General features: G+C 41.2%; 1 long non-coding RNA gene across 1 annotated transcript in view; it reads left to right on the top strand.

Annotated features, from left to right (window-relative positions):
* Positions 1 to 25,387, top strand: part of LOC146348880 (uncharacterized) — an 86,638-nt gene extending 61,251 nt beyond the window's left edge. The window contains exon 4 of the long non-coding RNA XR_014790747.1: positions 24,946 to 25,387. This is a non-coding gene — a long non-coding RNA (uncharacterized LOC146348880). The remainder of the gene's footprint in view (positions 1 to 24,945) is intronic.
* The last annotated feature ends 530 nt before the right edge of the window (positions 25,388 to 25,917 follow it).

The raw sequence follows: 25,917 nt of genomic DNA, 5'->3' as shown, positions 1-25,917 counted from the left end.
GAAATGGCCTGAAGGGGACTGATTCACTTCAGACTTTGGCCAAATCTGAGTAACCATCAATAGTCTTGTGGTGGGTATGAAAACTTAGAAACAGGTCTGCAAGGAACCCTGAGACATGTAGTTTGTGGCACAACTGATGTCCCTACTAAATACTTGGGCACCAGGGGAAATGACATGTCCTTGGTGCCTGGGATGCTGCTATTTCAGTGTTGCAGGCACAAGGAATAAAGACAGCTCCATGGAAGGGCCTGCTGCATGTCCCCTGTGTTGCAGCAGACACCAGCAGGTACATTTTGGAAGGGGGATTGGAAGGGGACAATTGCAGTGGTGGGGAATTATGGTGCTGGGGTGAGCTCCATACAAGCCACACCCAAATGTCAATGGCATTTGACCTTGGCTCAGAATGAGTTCAGAGGGGACACTTAATTTCATCTTTAGAACACACCCATCTTAGTTTTGAATTTAGCCACCAACACTAGTTTAATCAAGATTTTAAACAGACTACTCTGCTGAATCCATTTTGTTTAAATATTAATGGTAAAACATTATCCTAATTATAGAGATCATTTTTGAAAGTATATATCAGTAAAATTATCCATTTATAATCATAAGTGTAATTTTTTATGTTCTTGCTTAGGCAGAACACTTTTTTTTTTTTACTATCAGTATCTAATTCTTGGTGTTTATTGTTCATTTCAGCATATGGACTTACTAGTTGCAAATGTTAAGTCTTTTGAAGAAGTAATTGTCATGCTAGTTAGAGGTGCTCAAAATGGCAGGAAGTGAATTTGATACCGAGCATTTCTTAAATTAAGTGCAAACTTAAAAGTTGTTTGCTGATGCAAGCCTCAAGTAATGCAAAAGAGTGCTCTCAGGACTTAGAATGTTATGTGCTAGTTTTATATACTATTTTTAATATAAAAATTGTAGGTTTGTAAATAACCATAAACATGGGTAATTCATCTGGTAGAAAGAAACACGTTAGTCCCCAATCTGCTAGAAATCCAGGATCCTTCTTTTTGTCTCTAAGGAGATAGCAGAGAGTCTTAAAAAATTAGTCCCATCTGGTTTGAAAAATGTAGTTTGCAGATGTATTCTTTTCACATGTGATTAAAAAAGTACAGTGGAAGATCCTCTTTGGACTTTAGTGCGTATGATAAATTGTTAATGTGTTGCAATTGGTAAATCCAGATGGAAACAAATTATGTATTGTTCTTGTTCAGTACAATCCTGTACATGTCTACTCAGATATACGACCCTCTGAGTTCAGTGGGACTTACTCCCAGGTAAGTGTCTATAGGATTGAGCCACAGTGGTGGTGAGATGGGTAGCCCTTTCCAAAAAGATGTCAAACCCATGCTTGCTATAATTCTGTTCCAAAAGTGAGCATTTGATTTTGAGCATTAAAGTCAGATTAAAGACTGAGTAAATATAAAGAGTTTTCACACATACAGATAGTAAATTAATTACACTGATTACTATTCCTTCTGCTTCTTTTCTTTTTCTCTCCCTCCTGGTTATTCATGCTCATAATAGGGATAGACGAATGTGTCATGTTTGATTCCACTGTTTCTCATTTTTCCTACATTAAGTTCATTCTGTCCCATTGCAGCATCAGTTTGCATGGCTTTTTAAAAGTTCACACAAATATCCGTAGGTATTTTTCAGCATATTTATATAAATGTATCAATTTTTCCAAATATACACATTTTCGTAAGCACTTTTCTAAATATATGCATTTTTGCAAGGTTTTTTCCCTTTAATTTCCCCCCTAATACGTGGTTTTATTTACACTCTCTCCCTGTTGTACATATTTTTGTGTGCATTTTCCTTATGTTACACATTTCGTGCACATTCTTTGAAAATAAAAATGGTGGATGGCTGCAGTCCAGTGTTCCCAGTTGTTAGATAAAAAGTCCTTGCTTTCGGTTTAGAAGAAAAGAATGCCAGGCAGGAAGCAGTGGATCCAACACTATTTTATTGAACGTTTTGCAAAACGGGTGCAGAGCAGTCTGGACCCCGAGACACGTGTGCAAAAGCCCTTTATATCATATTGCTTCTATTGTTCTTACCAGTAACCAATGAAACAGTTAGTACATCGGCTCACTAAGTTAATATCCAATAAACAGTCACTATCAGCTTACCAAGCCGTTAGTCATGAGCGCGTCAGTATGATTCCCTTTTTGCTCCGCCTATATTTTCCCGCCACTCGGGCTCTTACGTAACTTGAGACGCCAATGGTTATGGAGTCTCCTTTTTTCTAACACAGTTGCCCAAAAAAGGAAAGGAAAAAGGTAAGCTGGAAAAAGGTAGGGAGTACCCAGGGGGCCTAGAAAGGGAGCAGGTTGGACTCAATGGTCTTATAGGCCCCTTCCAACCCTACTATTCTGTGATTCTAGGTCATGGGGGGGTGGGGGGCGGAAGTGTTGTGTCTGCACTGTGTGTGTTTTTTGCCCTTTTGTGTGTGTTTATTATTAAATGTATTTATTAAATTTATTAATTGCCCATTTGGCTGGTCACCCAGCCACTTTTGTGTGTGTTAGCTTGTTTGAGTTTGTTTTGTAAGTGCAGTTGTATGGTATGGGTGTTCTGCATGTGTATGTGCTTGTGTATCTCTGAGCACTTGCAGTTTGCCTTCTGTGAAATTAGTGTTTTGTTGTGCTTTGCGGGGGGAAATACGTGATTTGGCTTTTGGGGCTTAGACCCCAGCTCTACCTTATACTCTGTTTCTTAACCAAGTTAATTGTCTCATCAGTTCCTTCTGTGAAATGGGTGTTGGAGCAGAAAGCTGCAAGTTCAAAAGAGTGTTTTGATGTTTTGGAGTTCAGAGCAGGCTCTATTGATATTGCACAAGCATTGGTTTCCACTAGTGCAATGTCAATAGTTCTAGCGCACAGGCACTGTTGGATCCTGTTCAATTTAAAAGTGGATCTCTTCTGATTTCTATATCCCATTAACAACAATCAGAAGTGACACAATCCATACTAAAAAAAATAACAACACTTTTTGTTTCTGGCTTTAGATGGAGCAAATGGTTATGAGACAGAAGGAACAATACCTTAAATTCAAAACTGCAGAGATAACTATGTTTTTCCCACTGCTTCTTCCATTTTGTTTCTTACCGCAAAAATCTGTTATAGAGGGAAAGATGGAACAGCTGCACAATGTCTTTTGAAGGTATTGTGCTAGAAGCCGCCCATTTAGAAGTACCCCTCCTGTCCTGTGAAGTTAATATTGAGCTAATGTTAGAAAACAAAAGTCAAAACCCAATTTCACACGAAGGACTCAGTGAGCAGCCTGGCAACAGATGAAGTGAAACCATTCACCTTAATTTTTCCCCTGTGGTTCTATTCATTCTTGTGAACCATTCATAGGTAATTCAAAAGTGTAGCAAAGTAACGTAGTGGATCATCCATTTTTTCTCTTCTGATTTAGTTAGCATTGCAGGTGGAAATCAAACTCTCTGCCCAAGCTTGAAAAACAATTTGCGTGTGTTCAAATTTTCTATAATCTCTCTTATCTTGATCTGCATGTAAATTTCTCTCAACACTAAAATTCTGTGGGATGCTGTTAAACAGGTTCCTCCATCTTGTTGGTTGATGTCCTTCAGTGAAACAACTAAAATTTGTTGGAACTTTTCCTGGGCTGCTACAAGAAGACCAAAAGAGGAAGCATAAGAATTTACACAGAATATTTTGTGCTGATACACAAGAAAACAACTTGAAGTGGCATGGCCCCTGATGAAACAAGGGACTAATGGTGTATATACAAGTATTTACAGATGAGTTAGTCTGGGTTCCTGTTGCCGAGTGAACTCAGCTTCCCTCCTCTAACGGCATACTTATTTGCTCTGAATGCAATACTGATTTCCACTTTGACTCTTCCTCCATAATTCAGGTTTGCTGTCTGCATTTTTTACCTTTTCAAGCATCTTTCATGTTTATATGATTAAATGTTTGGTTGGCACATTAAAAAAATACTTTTCTTTTTTTTTTAACTTGAACATTGCTTAGAGGAGTGGGAGGGAGCTGACTTTATGATTGTCACAAGGGACTGCCAATGACTGCTATGTACAGCCCCTTCAACAGCAAACAGAAAGAATGCCAGGACACATTGCTTCCACAGTAGGGACACAATTAAATTATGTGTGTCTTGGATGCACCTTAAGACAGGGTGAAAAAGGAAATGTATGCTTTTCACTACAGAACTGTTATTTTACAGGAGTAAATTTAAGTGATTAATGGACTGATTGATTAAACCTCATACAATTAGGGCGCAGTCCTATGGGGATAGCTGGCTGCCTCCGAACTCAGAAGCAACTGCCTATCCAATGCAGGGCAGGAGAAGCATGGAGGGGATCGTTCCCTCCATGCTTCTTGTGCCCTGCATTTGCGGCTAGACAGCCGATTTCGGCTGTCTAGCCGTGGGGAGGCGGAGCGGGGGAGGAGGCTGCTGGACAACACATAGGATGTGTTGTACCGGCATTTCTGCGTTCCCCCTCCCGGAAGGCCCTCCCGGAACGCCCTGTTTTGGCCGCTTTGCGCTCCTCTGTGGAGTGCGGGGCTGTTCCACACTGCCTGCAAGGCAGCGCGGAAGGAGGGAAGGTTGGTTCCTGGAAAACCAGATATCCTATGGCCATCTGGCTGCTGACTAGCAGCCATAGGATTGCTCCCTCCATTGACTAAGACTGCAGGTGTGTATCCACTTACCTGGGAGTAAGCCTTGTTGAACTCAATGGAGCTTACTTTTGAGAAGATGTATAGTATTGTTGTGTAAGATAGCATTAATTGAGTGAAAGCCCTAATTTGCACTCTTGATTACCCACTGAGATTAAGAATTGTAGCCTCAGTCCTGAGGTTTGTGCAGTCCTGCATAGCTCTTCACACTGTCGCACATTAACATGAGGAGAATAGCAGTCTTGATTGGCCAAGAGTTTAATATTTTGATCAACACATCTTTGCTCTTACCTTTGGAATACATTGGATAGCACTATGTTTGGTTTAATTACTGGAGATGAAAGCTTATTTTAATAACATGCAGCATAAAAGCTCACAAGTGCAAAACAATTTTTTTTCCAGGTTGGGCTACAATCTTCAAACCAGTTTGTTGTTGTTCAGTCGTTCAGTTGTGTCCGACTCTTCGTGACCCCATGGACCATAGCACGCCAGGCCTTCCTGTCCTGCGCTCTCTCCCGGAGCGTGCTCAAGTTCATATTCATTGCATCGGTGATGCTATCTAGCCATCTCATCCTCTGCCGTCCCCTTCTCCTTTTGCCTTCAGTCTTTCCCAGCATCAGGGTCTTTTCCAGAGAGTTTTCTCTTCGCATTAGGTGGCCAAAATATTTGAGCTTCAGCTTCAGTATCTGTCCTTCCAAGGAGCACTCAGGGTTGATTTCCTTTAGGATTGACTGATTTGACCTCCTTGCAGTCCAGGGGACTCGTAAGAGTCTTCTCCAGCACCACAGTTCGAAAGCATCAATTCTTCGGCGCTCAGCCTTCCTTATAGTCCAGCTGTCAAAGCCATACATTACTACTGGGAAAACCATAGCTTTGATTAGACGAACCTTTGTCGGCAAGGTGATGTCTCTGCTTCTTACTATGCTGTCTAGGTTTGCCATAGCTTTCCTCCCAAGGAGCAAGCGTCTTTTAATTTCATGGCTACAGTCACTGTCTGCGGTGATCTTGGAGCCCAAGAAAGTAAAATCTGTCACTGCTTCCATTTCTTCCCCTTCTATATGCCAGGAAGTGATGGGGCCAGATGCCATGATCTTAGTTTTTTGAATGTTGAGTTTCAAACCAGCTTTTGCACTCTCCTCTTTCACCCTCAACAAGAGGCTCTTGAGATCCTCTTCGCTTTCTGCCATTAGGGTGGTATCGTCTGCATATCGGAGGTTGTTGATAATTCTCCCAGCAATCTTAATTCCGGCCTGTGATTCATCCAACCCGGCGTTTCTCATGATGTACTCTGCATATAAGTTAAATAAGCAGGGTGACAATATGCAGTCTTGTCGTACTCCTTTCCCAATTTTGAACCACTCGGTTGTTCCATGTCTGGTTCTTACTGTTGCTTCTTGACCCTCGTACAGGTTTCTCAGGAGACAGGTAAGGTGGTCTGGTACTCCCATCACTTTCAGAATTTGCCACAGTTTGTTGTGATCCACACAATCAAAGGCTTTAGCGTAGTCAATGAAGCAGAAATAGACGTTTTTCTGGAATTCTCTTGCTTTCTCCATGATGCAGCGAATGTTTGCGATTTGATCTCTAGTTCCTTTGCCTCTTCGAAACCCACCTTGTACTTCCAGTAGTTCTCGGTTCGCATACTGCTGAAGCCTAGCTTGTAGGATTTTGAGCATCACCTTGCTGGCATGTGAAATGAGCGCAATTGTGCGGTAGTTTGAACACTCTTTGGCATTGCCCTTCTTTGGAATTGGAATGTAAACTAACCTTTTCCAGTCTTGCGGCCATTGTTGAGTGTTCCACATTTGTTGGCATATTGAGTGCAGCACTTTAACAGCATCATCTTTTAGGATTTTAAATAGCTCAGCTGGAATACTGTCATCTCCACTAGCTTTGTTGTTACTAATGCTTCCTAAGGCCCACTTGACTTCGCTCTCGAGGATGTCCGGCTCAAGTTCAGTGACTGCACTATCATGGCTATCAGGGACATTAAGATCTTTCCTGTATAGTTCTTCTGTGTATTCTTGCCACCTCTTCTTAATCTCATCTGCTTCTGTTAGGTCCCTGCCTTCTTTGTCCTTTATCGTGCCCGTCTTTGCACAAAACGTTCCCTTGAGATCTCCAATTTTCTTGAAGAGATCTCTAGTCTTTCCCATTATGTTGTTTTCCTCGATTTCTTTGCATTGTTCATTTAAGAAGGCCTTCTTGTCTCTCCTTGCTATTCTCTGGAACTCTGCATTCAGTTGGATATATCTTCCCCTTTCTCCCTTGCTTTTCGCTTCCCTTCTTTCCTCAGCTACTTGTAAAGCCTCATCAGACAGCCACTTGGCTTACTTGCATTTCTTTTTCTTTGGGATGGATTGAGTTGCTGCCTCCTGAACAATGTTACGGACCTCTGTCCATAGTTCCTCAGGCACTCTGTCTCTCAGGTCTAATCCCTGAAATCTATTCATCACCTCCACTGTATATTCATCAGGGATATGATTTAGGTCATACCTGAATGGTTTAGTGGTTTTCCCGATGTTCTTCAATTTAAGCCGAAATTTTGCAAGAAGCAGCTCATGATCTGAGTCACAGTCAGCTCCAGGTCTTGTTTTTACTGACTGTATAGAGCTTCTCCATCTTTGGCTGCAAAGGACATAATCAATCTGATTTCAAGATTGAGCATCTGGTGATGTCCATGTGTAGAGTCGTCTCTTGTGCTGTTGAAAAAGAGTGTTTGCTATGATCAGCATGTTCTCTTGGCAAAACTCTATTAGCTTTTGTCCTGCTTCATTTTGTACACCAAGGCCATGCTTGCCTGTTATCCCGGTGATTTCTTGACTTCCTACTTTAGCATTCCAGTCCCCTATGATGAAGAGGACATCTTTGTTTGGTGTTAGTTCTAGAAGGTGTTGCAGGTCTTCATAGAACCGATCAACCTCAGCTTCTTCGGCCTCAGTGGTTGGGGCATAGACTTGAATTACTGTGATGTTGAATGGTTTGCCTTGGATTCGTACTGAGATCATTCTATCATTTTTAAGATTGTACCCCAGTACTGCTTTTCCCACCCTTTTGTTGACTATGAGTGCTACTCCATTTCTTCTACGGGATTCTTGCCCACAATAGTAGATATGATGGTCACCTGAATTAAATTCGCCCATGCCTGTCCATTTTAGTTTGCTGATTCCCAAGATGTCGATGTTCAGTCTTGCCATCTCACGTTTGACCACCTCCAGCTTACCTTGATTCATTGATCTGACATTCCAGGTTCCTAAACAATATTGTTCTTTACAGCATCGAATTTTCTTTTCACCACCAGACACATGCACAGTTGGGTGTTCTTTCGGCTTTGGCCCAGCCGCTTCACTCTTTCTGGTGCTACTTGGAAATTCCTTCTGCTCTTCCCTAGTAGTATATTGGACACCTTCCAACCTGAGGGGCTTATCTTCCAGCGTCATATCTTTTAGCCTTGTGATACGTTCAATGGGGTTTTCTTGGCAAGAATACTGGAGTGGGTTGCCATTTCCTTCTCCAGTGGACCACATTTTGTCAGAACTCTCTGCCATGACCTGTCCGTCTTGGGTGGCCCTGCACGGCATAGCTTATGGCTTCACTGAGTTACGCAAGCCCCTTCGCCACAACAAGGCAGTGATCCATGAAGGGGTCAAACCAGTTACAGTAGAATAATACCACTGTCTTCACATATACATCTTTTAGCTTCATAGAGGGCCTTCTCTGGGTGCCCCCTCTAAAGGCATTGAGGTAGTTGGCTACTAAGGAAAAGGCCTTTTCAGGTGGTGGCACTCCATTTATAAAATGCATTCTTGAGAGAGGCATACCTGACACCTATGTTGTAGTCTTTTTGGCACCAGGGGAAAACCTTTTTAAAATTCTCCCAGGATTTTTAGTCCTTCAGTTTTAAAAACGATGCTGGTGTGTTTTTTAGATCTTTGCACTGCTGCTGGCTTTTACTTTGATGTTTACTTTGTTTTATTCTTCTGTTTTAACTTTTTATTATTTTAAGTTTTATTATGTTTTGGTACTTTATCATTTTGTTTTGTGAACCACCTAGGAGCTTGAGCTATCAGGCAATAGCTGAAGAAATGCAATTAAAAAAATAGAACTGCTTTATAGTCAGTTGTATTTCCTGTAGTAGCTTTGGGCTCTGTTCCAGAGAACTCTCCACTAGTGTTCTTGTTTTAGTTCAATGGCACTCTTCACCACACTGGAGGCATTCAAGATGAAGCTGGACAGCCATCTGTCAGGGATGCTTTGACTTAGATTCCTGCATTGAGCAGGGGATTGGACTCAATGGTCTTATAGGCCCCTTCCAACCTTACTACTGTATGATTCCTTTCCTCCAACAACTTCCTTTCCAAACTATTGACTGCTGCCCTCATCCAGAGGATGTAAACCCACCACTCTTCCTTGTACTGCTCTATCTACCCTGGATCTGGTTTTTGATGCTCTGGGAAAATTGGACACCTAATACTTCCTCTAGGGTCACCCCTCCTATTATGCTTTTAACAGCAACTTGATTGGCACACATTAATTTCACCTGCTAGCTCCTGTATATCAGGGTTCTCTTAAAGTGACACAAGCAAGCCAGTTATTTTTATGATGAGCCTTGAATTTAACAAGTTGTGTGGCAGCCATAGATGACTAGGAATTTCATGTTGATGAATGCATAGAAGTTCATGTAAGCAAGTAAGTGGGTTTTAACTGAGTAATCCAGCTATCTTCCACCAGATCGTTGATAGAAGGCATTTTTAAAAACTAGCCTTAGAGGCTAGTAGCCTCCTTTGTATCCAACATAGAAACATAGGCTATTAGCCTCATAGTAGTAAATATGGGGTTTTTCCCTCCTCCACAACCAGTATGGAAATGGAGGCTACTAGCAGGCTGGTCACAATTTTTGCAGGATGCTAACTTTTCTGGGCTTGTTTACAAGGCTGATCTACATGTGCATTTAATGCTTATTATTATACAGTGTAGGTGTTTTTTATGTAGGGAAAGCAACATGTTTGAAGCACCCAGCAACTTGCTGTGGCACTAGGAGTTGTCTTGATCCTCTGAGCTGGGTGGCAACAACTATAGGGTTCTAAGAAGATGGAGAGGAGGGAGCTGTCCTGTGCTATATGCTAATAGGTAACTGGAGCAACCACAGATTCCTAACATTCAGGAAAAGTTGCACCTGTGAAAAGCTGCTTGCAATAATCTAAGGAGGGGTGAGAGGGTTTTAAGACTCATGCAAGGCAGAGCTAGAGCTCTGATCACTTGCCTCACATAGGATGCAATTTTAGCTGTTATGACGCAAGCCTTTTGTTCTTCTATAGCTGGTACTACAGTAGGGGCATTGAACGGGGGAACCAGAGCATAATTTCTATACGTATTTTGCCAGAGTTAGCTCAGTAAAACAAAAACTAGGAATTGCTTCAGGGCCTAAATTACTTTTGACTAATCTGTTACCACAATTAAAACATTAATTAAAAATGTATATTGTTACCCTTAATCACCAACACAAATGAGAGACTATATTTTCTGGATACAAAAGAAACAAAACTATAAATCAGAAAGCTGGGTGATTGGGATGAAGATCACATTAATTTTTTTATATAAAAGATTGGCTGTCAGTTGAAGTACAGGAAAAGCATTACTCATATCTGAATGACTTATCAGTTCTACAGTAACACTAATATTGCAAAGAGGTAAACTTCTGCCAATAGGCATATCTTATATACTTCGTTGATACACTTTCTATGTTATTCAGTCATCCTAAACTGGAACCCTTAGTAGCTTCCTTTACATAGCTTAGCACGTCTGAGCTATTATAAAAGATGAAACAAGGTGCAGAATGGGATGGAATGCCATAATTCCACGAGAAAACGGAGCAGCTATGAACAGGATACGGACACATAGGAGAAATTATTATACCAAAGGCATATAGCTTTGAAGCTAAGTGGGTGGGGTAGAAATTTGTATTAATAGATTAATTAAACACATACAAATGTTGTTGTTGTTCAGTCGTTGTGTCCGACTCTTCGTGACCCCATGGACCATAGCACTCCAGGCCTTCCTGTCCTTCGCTCTCTCCCAGAGTGTGCTCAAGTTCATATTCATTGCATCGGTGATGCTATCTAGCCATCTCATCCTCTGCCGTCCCCTTCTCCTTTTGCCTTCAATCTTTCCCAGCATCAGGGTCTTTTCCAGTGAGTTTTCTCTTCGCATTAGGTGGCCAAAATATTTGAGCTTCAGCTTCATTATCTGTCCTTCCAATGAGCAGTCACGGTTGATTTCCTTTAGGATTGACTGATTTGACCTCCTTGCAGTCCAGGGGACTCTTAAGAGTCTTCCCCAGCTCCACAGTTCGAAAGCATCAATTCTTCGGCGCTTAGCCTTCCTTATAGTCCAGCTCTCACAACCATACCTTGCTACTGGGAAGACCGTAGCTTTGATTATACGACTCTTTGTCAGCAAGGTGATGTCTCTGCTTCTTACTATGCTGTCTAGGTTGGCCATAGCTTTCCTCCCAAGGAGCAAGCGTCTTTTAATTTCATGGCTACAGTCACCGTCTGCGGTCATCTTGGAGCCCAAGAAAATAAAATCTGTCACTGCTTCCATTTCTTCCCCTTCTATATGCCAGGAAGTGATGGGGCCACATGCTATGATCTTAGTTTTTTGAATGTTGAGTTTCAAACCAGCTTTTGCACTCTCCACTTTCACCTTCAACAAGAGGCTCTTTAGATCCTCTTTGCTTTCTGCCATTAGGGTGGTATCATCTGCATATCTGAGGTTGTTGATAATTCTCCTGGCAATCTTAATTCCGGCCTGTGATTCATCCAACCCGGTGTTTCTCATAATGTACTCTGCATATAAATTAAATAAGCAGGGTGACAATATACAGCCTTGTCGTACTCCTTTCCCAATTTTGAACCACTCGGTTGTTCCGTGTCCGGTTCTTACTGTTGCTTCTTGACCCTTGTACAGGTTTCTCAGGAGACAGGTAAGGTGGTCTGGTACTCCCATCACTTTCAGAATTTGCCACAGTTTGTTGTGATCCACACAATCAAAGGCTTTAGCATAGTCTATGAAGCAGAAATAGACGTTTTTCTGGAATTCTCTTGCTTTCTCCATGATCCAGCAAAAGTTGGCGATTTGATCTCTAGTTCCTCTGCCTCTTCGAAACCCACCTTGTACTTCCGGTAGTTCTCGGTTCACATGCTGCTGAAGCCTAGCTTGTAGGATTTTGAGCATCACCTTGCTGGCATGTGAAATGAGCGTAATTGTGCGGTAGTTTGAACACTCTTTGGCATTGCCCTTCTTTGGAATTGGAATGTAAACTGACCTTTTCCAGTCTTGTGGCCACTGTTGAGTGTTCCAAATTTGTTGGCATATTGAGTGCAGCACTTTAACAGCATCATCTTTTAGGATTTTAAATAGCTCAGCTGGAATACTGTCATCTCTGCTAGCTTTGTTGTTAGTAATGCTTCCTAAGGCCCACTTGATTTCACTCTCTAGGATGTCCGGCTCAAGTTCAGTGACCGCACTATAATGGCTATCAGGGACATTAAGATCTTTCCTGTATAGTTCTTCTGTGTATTCTTTCCACCTCTTCTTAATCTCACCTGCTTCTGTTAGGTCCCTGCCTTCTTTGTCCTTTATCATGCCCGTCTTTGCACAAAACGTTCTCTTGAGATCTCCGATTTTCTTGAAAAGACCTGTAGTCGTTCCCATTCTATTGTTTTCCTCGATTTCTTTGCATTGTTCATTTAAGAAGGCCTTCTTGTATCTCCTTGCTATTCTCTGAAAATCTGCATTCGGTTGGGTATATCTTCCCCTTTCTCCCTTGCTTTTCGTTTCCCTTCTTTCCTCAGCTACTTGTAAAGCCTCATCAGACAGCCACTTGGCTTTCTTGCATTTCTTTTTCTTTGGGATGGATTGAGTTGCTGCTTCCTGAACAATGTTACAGACCTCTGTCCATAGTTCCTCAGGCACTCTGTCTCTCAGGTCTAATCCCTGAAATCTGTTCATCACCTCCACTGTATATTCATCAGGGATATGATTTAGGTCATACCTGAATGGTTTAGTGGTTTTTCCTACGTTCTTCAATTTAAGCTGAAACTTTGCAGTAAGAAGCTCACCATCTGAGCCACAGTCAGCTCCAGGTCTTGTTTTTACTGACTGTATAGAGCTTCTCCATCTTTGGCTGCAAAAGTCAATCTGATTTCGATGTTGACCATCTGGTGATGTCCATGTGTAGAGTCACTTCTTGTGCTGTTGGAAAAGAGTGTTTGCTATGATCAGTGTGTTCTCTTGACAAAACTCTATTAGCCTTTGTCCTGCTTCATTTTGTACACCAAGGCCATGCTTGCCTGTTATCCCAGTGATTTCTTGACTTCCTACTTTAGCATTCCAATCCCCTATGATGAAGAGGACATCTTTTTTTGGTGTTAGTTCTAGAAGGTGTTGTAGGTCTTCATAGAACCGATCAACCTCAGCTTCTTCGGCCTCAGTGGTTGGGGCATAGATTTGAATTACTGTGATGTTGAATGGTTTGCCTTGGATTCGTACTGAGATCATTCTATCATTTTTGATATTGTACCCCAGTACTGCTTTTCCCACCCTTTTGTTGACTATGAGTGCTACTCCATTTCTTCTACGGGATTCTTGCCCACAGTAGTAGATATGATGGCCACCTGAATTAAATTCGCCCATGTTTGTCCATTTTAGTTCGCTTATTCCCAAGATGTCGATGTTCAATCTTGCCATCTCATGTTTCACCACCTCCAGCTTACCTTGATTCATTGATCTGACATTCCAGGTTCTTAAACAATATTGTTCTTTACAGCATCGGACTTTCTTTTCACCACCAGTCACATCCACAGCTGAGTGTCCTTTTGGCTTTGGCCCAGCTGCTTCACTCTTTCTGGCGCTACTTGGAAATTTCCTCTGCTGTTCCCCAGTAGTATATTGGACACCTCCTGACCTGAGGGGCCCATCTTCTGGTGTCATATCTTTTAGCCTTGTGATACGTTCCATGGGGTTTTCTTGGCAAGAATACTGGAGTGGGTTGCCATTTCCTTCTCCAGTAGACCACATTTTGTCAGAACTCTCCACCCTGCATGGCATAGCTTATGGCTTCACTGAGTTACACAAGCCCCTTCGCCACAACAAGGCAGTGATCTATGAAGGGGACATACAAATGTACATACGTAATATTTGAGGGGGGGGGTTTGGGAAAAACAATAGTGGGTTAATTGGAAGTGGGTATATATTGTGCTCAGTGGAAGTCTACATCTGCCTAAACCTATTTCACATAGCACTGTAGTTCAGCTGATTTTCATTTTATTGTCATCCAGATCATTCAAATAAATGAGATTCAGGTTAATGCAAATCTTACTTGGGAAATGAACAAACTACTTGTGTTTGTTTTTCTCTCAAGAGCAGAACTTAGCATTGGAAACACTGACATACTGTCTTTCTGGCTCAGTTCACAGACTAAGGATATGAGACCACCTTAGTATATCCTATTTTCACTTAGAAATATACAAAGCTTTGAAACAGGTTCAAGACTCAGAATGTGTCAGGAACTGCTGAACACTGCCCTGTATGGTGAAGCACATAACTGTAGTCCCTCAGCGATGAATCTTCTGGACCTAGATTTGAGTTCATCCTCCCAGGTTGGCCATTGGATTCTTCTGGGCAGGAAGGACAGAACTTCCTTTTGTAGTTGAGCCTTGCTTGAGCATTAAGGTCTACCTGATTTCTGGCATTTCATGTGTTTCTGGGTCTTGCTGTTTGGTCCTGAATACTGGCTTGTTCTCTGGTGATGCCTTCTGATATAGCCTTTCCAGGCAACTCTCCCCTGCCTTCTATTTATGTGTTAGTGCTAAAATAGTGCTGGCCCAACTAAGGCAAATAATGCACCATATGTTGTCCCCATTTAATGGGTGGATAATGTTAGAGGGGCAATTGCTGTGTTGCATTGGAATTGCTTGTTTTTGGCTTTATTCTGGTTACATGTGCTTCAGTGCCTGCTTGCTCCTCCCATCCATTCATCCCTCTGGTTTTATGTCATCATCGTGACCGAGTAAGATTGTCTTCCAAAGATACAGTCTGTATAGATAACTCTTTAAAAGGATACACAGGTTCATAGAAGATAGGTCAATCAACACATTAATCTCTAGCAGTGGGTCTGCAGGTGGCTGTAAAGGCCGATTCTGGATCTACACAGCCTCTCACAGTGAGGACATAGATTTCCAGGTGGAAGGTGGTCACGGTGAGGGTTTGCTTGACGTGCCTTCCTCTGAGCTCGTTTCTCCCTTTCGCTCTGTACTCGTGCTTCTTCAAAGTCCATAGCGCCTTTAATATAGGCTGACCTCCAGTTGGAACGCTGATGAGTTAGAGCTTCCCAGTTCTCAATGCTTATGTTACATTTTTTTAGATTAGCTTTAAGAACATCTTTTGCTGTCCACCAATATTCCGTTTTCCATTCATAATTTGGGAATAGAGTAACTGCTTTGGAAGACGATAATCAGGCATTCGAACAACATGGCCGATCCAGCGAAGCTGATGTTGAAGAACATCAGTGCTTGTGGTCTGGTTTTATGTATTTTAGCACTGAAGAGGCAGGCTGCACACCTTAGAATTATTCTTTTTACTTCATTTATTGAGGGGTTTCTTTCCATTTGTAATATAGTTGTGCATGTATATTCACATGTACATACATCTATATCTGTGTAAACTCATAAATATGCACAATCAATACATATCAATACTGCATTGTAAAAATACAATATTATACAACTTATAAAACATTCAGCAAACATATACATTAAAAATGAGGAAAATGCTCTGAGGCTACAAACCTATATACACCTACCTGGGAGTAAGTCCTATTGAATTCAATGGGACTTACTTCTGAGTAGATGTGCATAGGATTGTACGGTAGATTACAATATTAATGTTTTCCACTCTGAATAAATCTATGATGAGACAAATATTTCTAACAATATGTTTTGATTTTAAAAAGTTCTATGCCTGATAGAAATTCTGAAAACTTGAATTACTTTCTCTGCCCTTTCATGTTTTGTTTTATATTTATATTATTTTATTGTAAAGCTTGCCCAAAGCTTTATGTAATTTATTACATAAATAATAAATAATGTTTATTGTAAGCTGCCCAAAGAACTTTATGTTATGGGGCAGCATACAAATGTCGTAAATAAAAAATAAAAATTAAAAATAAACCTGGCTAGATGAGTGGGTTTGACTACAAACAACACAGACCAAATTTGCTCATACCAGCTGTCCAGTGCAGGATCTTCTATTGTCCTAAGGTATGCAGTAAGTTATTTTACTTTGCATATTAGTTATGATCCCTCCTTTGCCCCCAAATCCCGGGCTTTCTCACATGCAAACGACATACTATCATCATTTGCCTGAGGTTCAGAGCAAGCACCACCATAAATCTGGTATAGCTCCATTACACCAATTAAGCTTTAAGAAGAATTAGACAAGTGCCTTTGACAAGTACCGTAAAATGATTTTTCCCCATTCACTGACATTGTATGTCATATTTCATTTGGAAAAATTGCTTTCCAGATACTATCCATTATTACAATACCAGAATCCAAATTCCATCTTTCTGGTTATCTTTTGGATCTTTTATTTGATTCCTATTTCCTAAGTTACACATCAGAGAGAGTGATTCCTTAGTTTGGGCAAAATCCTATGGGTTTCACTCCCCTTAGAAGAAAGCCTCTGGAGTTGGAGGCTTCGGAGTATCCAGTGCCCTGCTGCGCTGCTGCTGCTAGGGCAGGAGGAGCAACAGAGGTGATTTTAGCATCTCCATCCTCCTTTTCTTTCATTTTCCTCTAGACAGGCCACTGAGCCTGTCAAGAGGAGGCCTACTGGCCAGGCTGGGGCTGGAGAGGCGATCAGATTTTTGTATACTAGCCTCTCCTCCTGTCCTGTCCCCACCCACTAGAATGTCCCCTTTCTGACCTCTATGAGGTCCTCCGAGGCCACTTTTGTGACCTCAGAAAGCAGGCAATTTTGGAGTCCCTCTCCCAAAGTTGTAGCAGTGCCTGTGGCTTCAGGAGGGTTATCTGAAAAATCCTGTGGTCCCTGGGATGCTTTCCAGGGTCCACTGGATTTCTCTCCCTATTGAATTAAGAGTTGGACAGGCCCTTCTTTAGAGACTGCTGCTATCAGAGGAGCATTTGGTGGCAATGTGAGAGAGGGCCTTTTCAGTGGCCACTTCCAGGCTGTGGATCTCCATCCCAAGGGAGGCTAAGCTTGTTCCCTCTCCGCTGACCTTCTGCCAGCAAGCAAAGCCTGCTTTATTCAAGAAGGCCTTTGGCCTGTAAGTGGATCTGTTGGTTTGGATGCTATTTTTATTCTGTAATTATGTTTTATTGTATTTTAATGTGATTGATTGTTTTAATCTATTTAAATTGTTTTTGTTAACCACCCTGAGTGCGACTTTTTGATAGAAAGGCAGGGTATAAACTGAATGAACAAACAAATGAATAAATAAGAGTTTTCTCCAAATCGATTAACTCTCATTTTGTTTTAGTTTGTCTTATCAGTTGTTCTAAGCTTTGTCTAATTTGAAAGAATTAGAAAAGCAGCAATCTTACTTCTCTGATATGTAAGCAAATATCTTTTTGCCACCTAATTTATCGATCTAACAGAAATCAGTTCAAGAGGGTTTACTTCCAGTTATGTGTGTACAGGATTGCAGCCTAATACTATTTTTCCTGTGTCAGGAAGGTTTCCAGTGTTGGATTTAATTGATTTATAATTTTAAAAAGATGCAGTGGGGAAAATTAGTTTTTTAAACAACAACACACACACATTTTAAAAGGCTGTCTGAGAGCTTCCAAATGGTGCATGCATGGAAAGAGGGTGTCATTCATCACCAGTGTTATTACAGGCACTAGCCAATAGTTGCCCATGATACGTACACAACTACAGTCTACACAGCAGCTTCCAGTGCAATGGATATATTATCAGGAGGAAGAGTTACACTTCCCCAAGTGCCAATATTTTGAGAACATTAACATTTGAAATCAAAAACATTTATTTATTTCAAGTTTATATAAATTATATTACACACAGCACAGACACGTACACACACCAAACTTCAATATTACAAAACCTTATTAATTCTTATCATATATAATTTCAATCTCATCTTCTTTCTTTTAAATAAATGGGTAATTAAATAATACTGCACATTACCTCACTATGATCTGAATATATGAAAAATGTGATTTTCCAATACTTTTTATAGCAATGGGAAAGACATTTGGATTATCTCCCCAATGGCTAATAACTGTACAATTCTGTACATCAGCTTTCCCGAGCCTGGTGCCCTGCAGATGTGTTTTACTACAACATCTGTCATCTCCAGGCAGCATGGTCTAGCTGTCTGGGGATGATGAGAGTGTAGTCCAACACATCTGCAGGATACCAGGTTGAGGAAGGCTCATACAAATCAGCTATCTAAAGAAGCTGCTATATAGAGAACTCATAACCAAACTGCCATAGTGGTGAATAGAAACAGAGATTTTGAAACTCAGTATGAATTAGGGATGTACGGATTGTGTAAAATCTGTTCCATCTGCATTTTGCAGATTGTCAGGCACCACCCGCTCATCAACGGAATCAGATTTTTTTTTGAGTTTCCAAATTTGCACAAATTCACATTTGCGAAGATTTGCACTTGCAAAAGTGTGCCAATTCTCCCAAAATGTGCAAATCCCACCAAAATGCAGTTTTTCACACTTTAGCCTACAGGGGAAATGTGCATTTTCAGCCACTTTTTAAAAAGGTTTTGCAAATTTTTCTATTATTAAATTTGCACAAAATTCCAGAAAGTTAGAAAAATAGTCTGCAAGTCCGCTTGCAGACTTTTCTCCAACGGGAGAAAAGCCACTCCACTGTGGAATCCACTGGTCAGATTCATAAAAATCTGAACTCATTTGATTCTGTTGCGGATTTCTCCTACATCCCTAGTATGAATGTTGACTTTCCTGTGAAAAGCTGTGACCAGTGATATCCCTTCTCCCATTCTTTCTAGATGCAAGTCGCAAAGATTAATGCTTTTCACATAAACACGCTTTTCCTTACCATGAACATGAATGCCCCGTAAAGCTACCTAATGATGAAATCCCTGAGGGTGTTAATTAAACAGGACAATGATGATCTACCAGTGATTTATAGTTATAGATTGCTAGTCCACAGGGGTTGGTCTGATAGGCATTTATTGCCTACTTAAACATTTAAGCATTTTTAAAAACAAATCATTGTGGTACAAAAGGTGATGAATGTTTTTTCAGCTAAAACAGTCCATTAAGGTGATTCATTAACATTACAAAGAGGTCTGCAGCCTTCGTTGGTGCCGGTAAAAGTCTGGGAAAGTGTGAGAGGCATTACCATAGGAAATTCTTCATGCCAAAGTGTGCTGATAGAATCTAAGAACTACTTTCCATAGATAACATCCTCCCTTTTTTGACATGTTACCCAACCACGTTTACATGGGTGCTTTGTACAGCTTCATGCCTTCGGCATAAGAGAGGTCTTATCTTTCCAACATGAGAGATATTGGAGGAGAGTAATAATAAAATTCAAGTGCTAAAACTTCACAGTTCTCTTTGAAGCAGCTTGGCTGGAATGTCGAACCACTGGTTGCACGAGCAGAGAATGAAGGAGAGAATACAATGTAATGAATTATGGTTAAGAAGGCCATTGCTTTATTAAACATATGCAAAATAAAAAGTACTACGGGCAGTCATTTCAGGTCAAATAACACCATGTAGCTGGGGTCTCTTTAAAAAAGCAAGGGGAAATACCACATTTTCAAACAGTATATTTGATTTAGAAGGGCAATATTTAAGTTCATTTGAACCCTGATATCTATCTGGCATGAAAACCTACTAGTGTTGCCAGAGCAGAAGAAAACAACAGATCTAACTTTCCTGTCACCGCAAATGTCTTGTGAGTGGCACTGGGTGGCTTTCAGAGAATATAACTTAAGATGTTTTTGACAATTTATCTGCTTGGAATCACAAACATGGTTACTTATCACCATCTGGGAAAGAGTAATTTCTGTTGAGGTTATTTTAAAATGTACTGGGATATGACTTCTGTTTGCACTAGCAGGAATTATTATGCTGGAGTTAGTATCAGACAGCCATAAGTGCGCTGAGGTGGATAGAGTGCTGGATTTAGAATGGAGAAACCTGGGCCCAAGTTCCTGCTCAGTCATAGCACTTACTGGATGGCCTTGAGCCAGTCACATTTCTCAGTGCAACCTACTTTATTTTATTTATTTTATTTAAAATATTTCTTGGCCGCCTTTCAGGGCAGAAGCCCTCCCAAGGTGGGTTACAACAATAACATACATAAAATGGTTAAAATATTAAAAGTGATAAAAACAATAAAAGAACAATAAAAGCCAACAATTAAAACAATTAAAACCAATAATAAAACCAACAGTGATGTTAACAGCTGTAACAGCAGCAGTCATATCAATAGAAGGCCTACTTTACAGGGTTGCTTTGAGAATGTAATAGGTTAGCCCCTTTTTACATTGTCTGGGTCCACATGTAACACTAACCCACCATGGTTCGGGAGTGAACCATGGTGAGGTAGCGTATCATGGGGGGGGGGGTGCCCTCCCACAATTGTTAAGTTACCCACCCCATTAACCACCCCCTGCAGTGGGGGTAAGTGCCCCCGGGGTGGCTTATAGTGTCATCTGTTGGGTGATGTGTGGATAAATCCGGCTGCTCCATGGATAAATCTTGGCAATCATAGGGATGGCTGCCGAGACTGTCCAGAACTTCCAGCAACGCTCTAGCTGGCACGGGCTAGCTCTATGGTCGCCATCATAGCAACGGCTGGAACAGCCAGTGCGACCTGATTCCTGCTGTGGCAGCTGCTGTGATGTGCAGGCACAGTGACAGGAGGCCGATGCTGCAGGGATGGGTGAGGGCACCATGCTTTTCTGCGTGGTTCTGCGGTCATGTGGGGCGTGCACGTTGTGGTTCCCTTACCCCTCCCTGCAGTGTGGTTCCGCTACCCACCCTCTCCCTGTGATCATGTGAATGCGTCCATTCTCTTCCTTAGGAAGGGCAACCAACACATGAGTCTTCATTCTTACCTTTTATTGCTGTTTGGAAGGGGTCTGTAGTTCACTAAAAGAGCGCATGCTTTGCATGCAGAAGGTCCGATGATCAATTCCTGGCTGGGAAAAACTCCTTATGAAACCCTGGACAACCCTACTGCAAGCAATACTGACCTATTACTGGATCAATAATATGACTCAGTATAAAGCCACTTTCTATGTTCCTATGCATTGTACTGGGTTTCTGTACTATTCTTACTAGCCTGAATGCTGTTTAGGATTAGTATTCTTGCTGGCTCTTGGTTTTTAGTTATCTGTATTTTTGTGATGTTTTATGGCTTTAAAACTTGTATTGATTTTATATTGTGGATTTCTATGTTGGAATGCCTTGGGAGGGTTTGCTCCTAAAAGGTGGCCTATAAATGTTTTAAATAAAAAAATAAGTACTTGCTGAGTGCTTACAACCTGCTGAGTTGGGGTGGATGAAATGAATTAGACCCCCCACTATTTTTGGTAAGCCTTGAAGGTCTATGACTTCAGAAGAACCCTCATCTTATCTGCACACAAGGATAAGGGGAGTGGCAAATAAAGATACAATTGATATGCATTAAATAGAGAAGATGATGCATTAGATCAAAGGAATGTGTTCTGTAACACTCAACAGACAAGTGCAGCTGACACCTCTTTTAAAAACAGATTAAAAGTTAAAAAAGATGAAGAAAGGAAATCATGACATGGAAGAAGCTTACCAAACCTATTTGCTCATTTGGCCTGGATAAATTAAAACTTCCCGTGAGCTTCCTTGGGTGGCTTTCAGAGAACAAGGTAAGGGGTTTTCAACCATTTTTTAAAATCTGTCTGGAATTTCCAAACCGTGATGTCTTTGAAGCTGCAGCCAGCAGACTGCAGTCAGTTTAGTCAACCATTTATCAGAAAGCCTCACAAGTAAACAGCTGCCTTTTGAGTAGAAACTTTTGAAGTAAGAGACATGTGGCATAGTTTAATGGTATGAAGCTATAATACATGATAGATTCACTGGTACGTTTTATCCTGAAAACATGACCCCAAATGCCTCATAAATGTATACATATAAGTATATGTGCGCACACAGTACAAAGCCTTGTAGGTCTTATTTCAACCTTTTATTGATGGGATAGGCAACTGGCAGTCCATGAGCATAATCTGGTCCCTAAACTCTGTCCATCCAGCCTCAGTGTAAACCTCTGCTCCTAAGGACACCCTCCCTTCATTATACACTTTATTATGAGCCTCAGCCACTTTCTCCCAAGATGAGACAGAGGTTCTTTAACCCCCGTGTGTTGCACCATTGAGGTGATCAGCCCCACACTTGGTACTGTGTGTCTTCTTGCTGTTGGCATGGTGTATGTATTGTGTTCTTACGGTTCTTCTCAATAGTTATTGGTTACAGTATCTCACAAGGTAAGTCTCTATCTGTTCATAGCCTGATCTTGGGAATGCTTACTCAGAAGTAAGTTTCACCGAGTTCAGTGAGCCAACTTCTTTCAGCGCCTTTTTATTCTCCCAGTATTTTAGCATTTTAGCTTCCTAGTATTTTAGCTCTGGTGTTTTAAATCTGTATTTTAATTCTCTGCATCGCTGCTAGGTTTTATTCTGGTTGTGCTATTTTGTTGTGGTTTTAAGCTTTCATATTTTATATGGTTTTATACTGCGCTTTGTGGTTTTAATTTTTGTGAACTGCCCAGAGAGCTTCGGCTATTGGGCGGTACAGAAATGAATAAATAAATAATAAACAAACCTCAGCTATTTGGTATGAGAAGCAAATATATTGTTATTGATAGAGAAAATCTTCATTTTGTATGGATTCAGTTGCACAATGAATAGTTTCACAGGTGCACCCATTTTGATAGTGCCCACTCCCATGCAGATAATAAGCATGTCTACATGTGGTATCTCACTTCTGGTATCTCACTTCTGCTGTTGTTATGTTTCGATATGAGTGCAAGAGAAGTGGCTGGCATTTTAAAGCATCAGGCAGCATTTCAACCTGATACATTTAACCTCTGAAGCATAACTTCGTTTTGCTTTATTGGGTAAAAATGCTTTTTACAAAGACAAAGCCTTGAAGATTTTCCCCCTAGTTAGAAAAACGTGGAGTTAATCAGGTGGTGCGTCCTGGTATAAACCTAACCCATGCCAAACAGTTGGATCACAAGGGTTCACAAAGCCCTTGACCTCTTTCTGAAAAAGTTAGGCAGCCCTTTCTTTGGCAGATTTAAATCAGTGTCAGTCCAAAACCCATCCAAATGAAGGGGTTCTATTATCAGACCAATCATCACCTCCTAATTACTGAAAAAGAGGCAAGAAGTTCAGTGACTGCATTTTCTTTTCCTTTGGGTTTTGATGGAAGGCCACCTTTTGCATTGTGCTTTGGAAAAATTTGGTGCACCAAATAAAACAAGGGCACTAACAAGGAAATGATTCGTAACCTTTGGAACCCCCCAATGTATAGAGAGACACTTTTCTGACAGTGGCTTAGCAGCGCACAACCTATAGGGAATGGGCATTAACTGTCAGTGGTTGCAGGTCACTGTAAAGCTTAGGATTTTGACAGAGGCAAAACAGTTTAAGCTTGGAAGTTCTGCTGCAGATTTCCCCTTCATACAATTCTGTAAGGCCATGTGTGCGGAAGCATTCCAATTCCGTGTCTTACGTCCCATCTTATCCTTGCTCCTTCAGCCCAGCAGTTGGGGACCTCCACCTTGAAGGTCAAATGCACCCCCTACTTAATTTCATCTGCCACCCCAGGCATTTCTAGGGAGCTCCCCCCCCCGCCCCCCAATGACTGGGAAATGCCAATGAGGTGACCAGTTGGGTGTCGCTACTGGAAGGTGCTCCAAGTATCTTCCAGCAATTGTACCCAACACCTCCCATCTGCTGGCCTCTTCCAAGGGAAGGGCTACTGAAAAGAGCAGCCAGTTGGGTGCTGCTGCTACAAAGGTGCTCCAAGCACTTTCCAGCAGTGGTGTCCAACCTTCTCTCACCCACCTTTTCTGCCCTGGTGGAGATATTCCGTGACAGAAGGAGCAGATATGTGTGTCTTCACCTGCCTCCCTGTCCAGGGATGGTTACAGTATTATTCCTGCTTGTCACTGGATCCCAACATGAGTAGCCAGAGCTATGGAAGATGGCAACACCCCAGCACCATCTGCCAAGGCATTACAATATTTTTATTTATTTATTTATGATATTTATAATACAGTTAAGAACATACAATTTAATCAACAATTGTGTGTAATCCCTGATTTAGTATCATTGCCGCCCCCACCCCCCAGTGGATTACTGGATCTTGATAGACAAAAGGTTTACCACCCCTGCACTAGTCCCTGTGAGGCAGTATGGTGGAAAGGGCACAGGGTCAAACTTATACTGAAGAGAACTTGGTTAAAAACCCTGTTCAGTCATGAAGCTCATTAGGTAACCTGGCTCAGTTTCCATTTCAATCTAACAGTTAGATTCTAACTCAAAGAATTATTGTGAGGGCAAAGTGGTGGGAGGAGACCAACAAACAACCCTGAACAACCCTGCATACTTTTTTTTTTTTGTTTCCCTCCCTCTCTTCATTAATGATCTGCTGGGCAGAGTGACTCCCTCCACCCTCAAAATTATCTCACTCTTGTCTCAGTTGATAACAATCTGATTGACTTGGATGGACTGGGCACTTATCAACTAATAAAAACACTGATCTAACTTCAATGAAATGTAGCTGATTTACTGGCTACTCACAAAACCCAATTTATCCAACCACTCCCAGTTCTCTGATTTCTCTTTCCTAACCCCTGGACCTTAGCAAAAAAAAGCTTAATTACAATGGGAAAATTCCTGCAGCAGTACAATATCGTAATAGCTTATTTAAAATACCAAAAATGGAAGCTAGCAAGGCAACAGGTGCAGTTTGCCAGAACACTGGGGAACTCTACTGGGGATGCTCTACTTTAAGAACTAATTATGAACAAATAAATATAAGCTGGGACAAAAACAAGTGTGCCAAATATCCATACATTAACCTCCTTCTAAAAATTACATTTTAATCCCACCTTTCTACCTCAAGGAAACTCCTCAAAGTGGCTTACATGATTTTCATCCTCTCCTTGTTTATCTTTACTATAGCCCAGTGGTGTAGGAGAGGCTGAGAAAACAAGTCATGACTGCATGCTGTTGCGGTCAGAAAGAAGTAGGAGGAAAGAGAGAGTGGAGAAGATGCAGTCTGTTTGGAGTCCACATGGAGTAAAGCATTTAGTATGTCAGCTCCCTTTCTATGGAACTCCCTGGCAGCTGATGTCAGGCGGGCACCAACATAGTTTTGTTTTTGGCACCTGCTGAAGACGTTTTTATTTAAACAAGCCTTCCCTGACTAATCAACCACAGTTTTATTGGTACAATCTGATTTTAAAGGTTTTAATTCTGTATTTTTATCATCATCATCACCATTTCCCTTTTATTGTTCACCGCTTGGATATTTTATTGATGTAGAGCAGTATATAAACTGTAAAGAAATAAAGAAATAAATAAAGGATGGGCTACTGTGGAAGCCTTTCATCATTGAATCACCAATATGGCTCTCCACCCCCATTATTTACACACACATCCATGAAATTTCACAAGCCCCCTCTTGCAGACTCTTATTTGAAAACGAAATGAGGCCCCAGAGCAAAATTCAGACATGCCTTGTTATTTCTATGATAAATCAGACTCCTATCTATTTTTGCTGCTGTTTTCTCTAACCCATTTTTTCCCAGTGAGACCACCAAGGTGGAGTGAAGAGCAAGCAACTCTCTGCAAGTTTCTACTTCATGTTCTGCTCTGCTTGGCCTTTTGAAAGGGGTCTCAATACAGGGCCTTGTTGATACCTCCATTGGTGCCACTGTTGATACAGAGGGATCATTAGGAACAGTTTAGCCTGAACAAAAGGTGTTTTGTTCCCATTGTCCTCCCTGTAATTTAATGTCTTAACTGGAAAAAATCATATTAATTGTCCAACAATATATATTTGCCTACAGAGTTCAGAAAACCATAAAAGGAAAGAAAAGCTCCAGCTGACTATTGAAAGGGGGAAATTTATGATAGAGAGCCCTGTCATAT

This window comes from Heloderma suspectum, chromosome 4, assembly GCF_057233095.1.
Source record: "Heloderma suspectum isolate Gila_16-S chromosome 4, 16-S_ref, whole genome shotgun sequence".
Classification (NCBI taxonomy): Eukaryota; Metazoa; Chordata; class Lepidosauria; order Squamata; family Helodermatidae; genus Heloderma; species Heloderma suspectum.
Note: the sequence above shows the minus strand (reverse complement) of the source record. Positions and strands in the feature narration are given on the sequence as shown.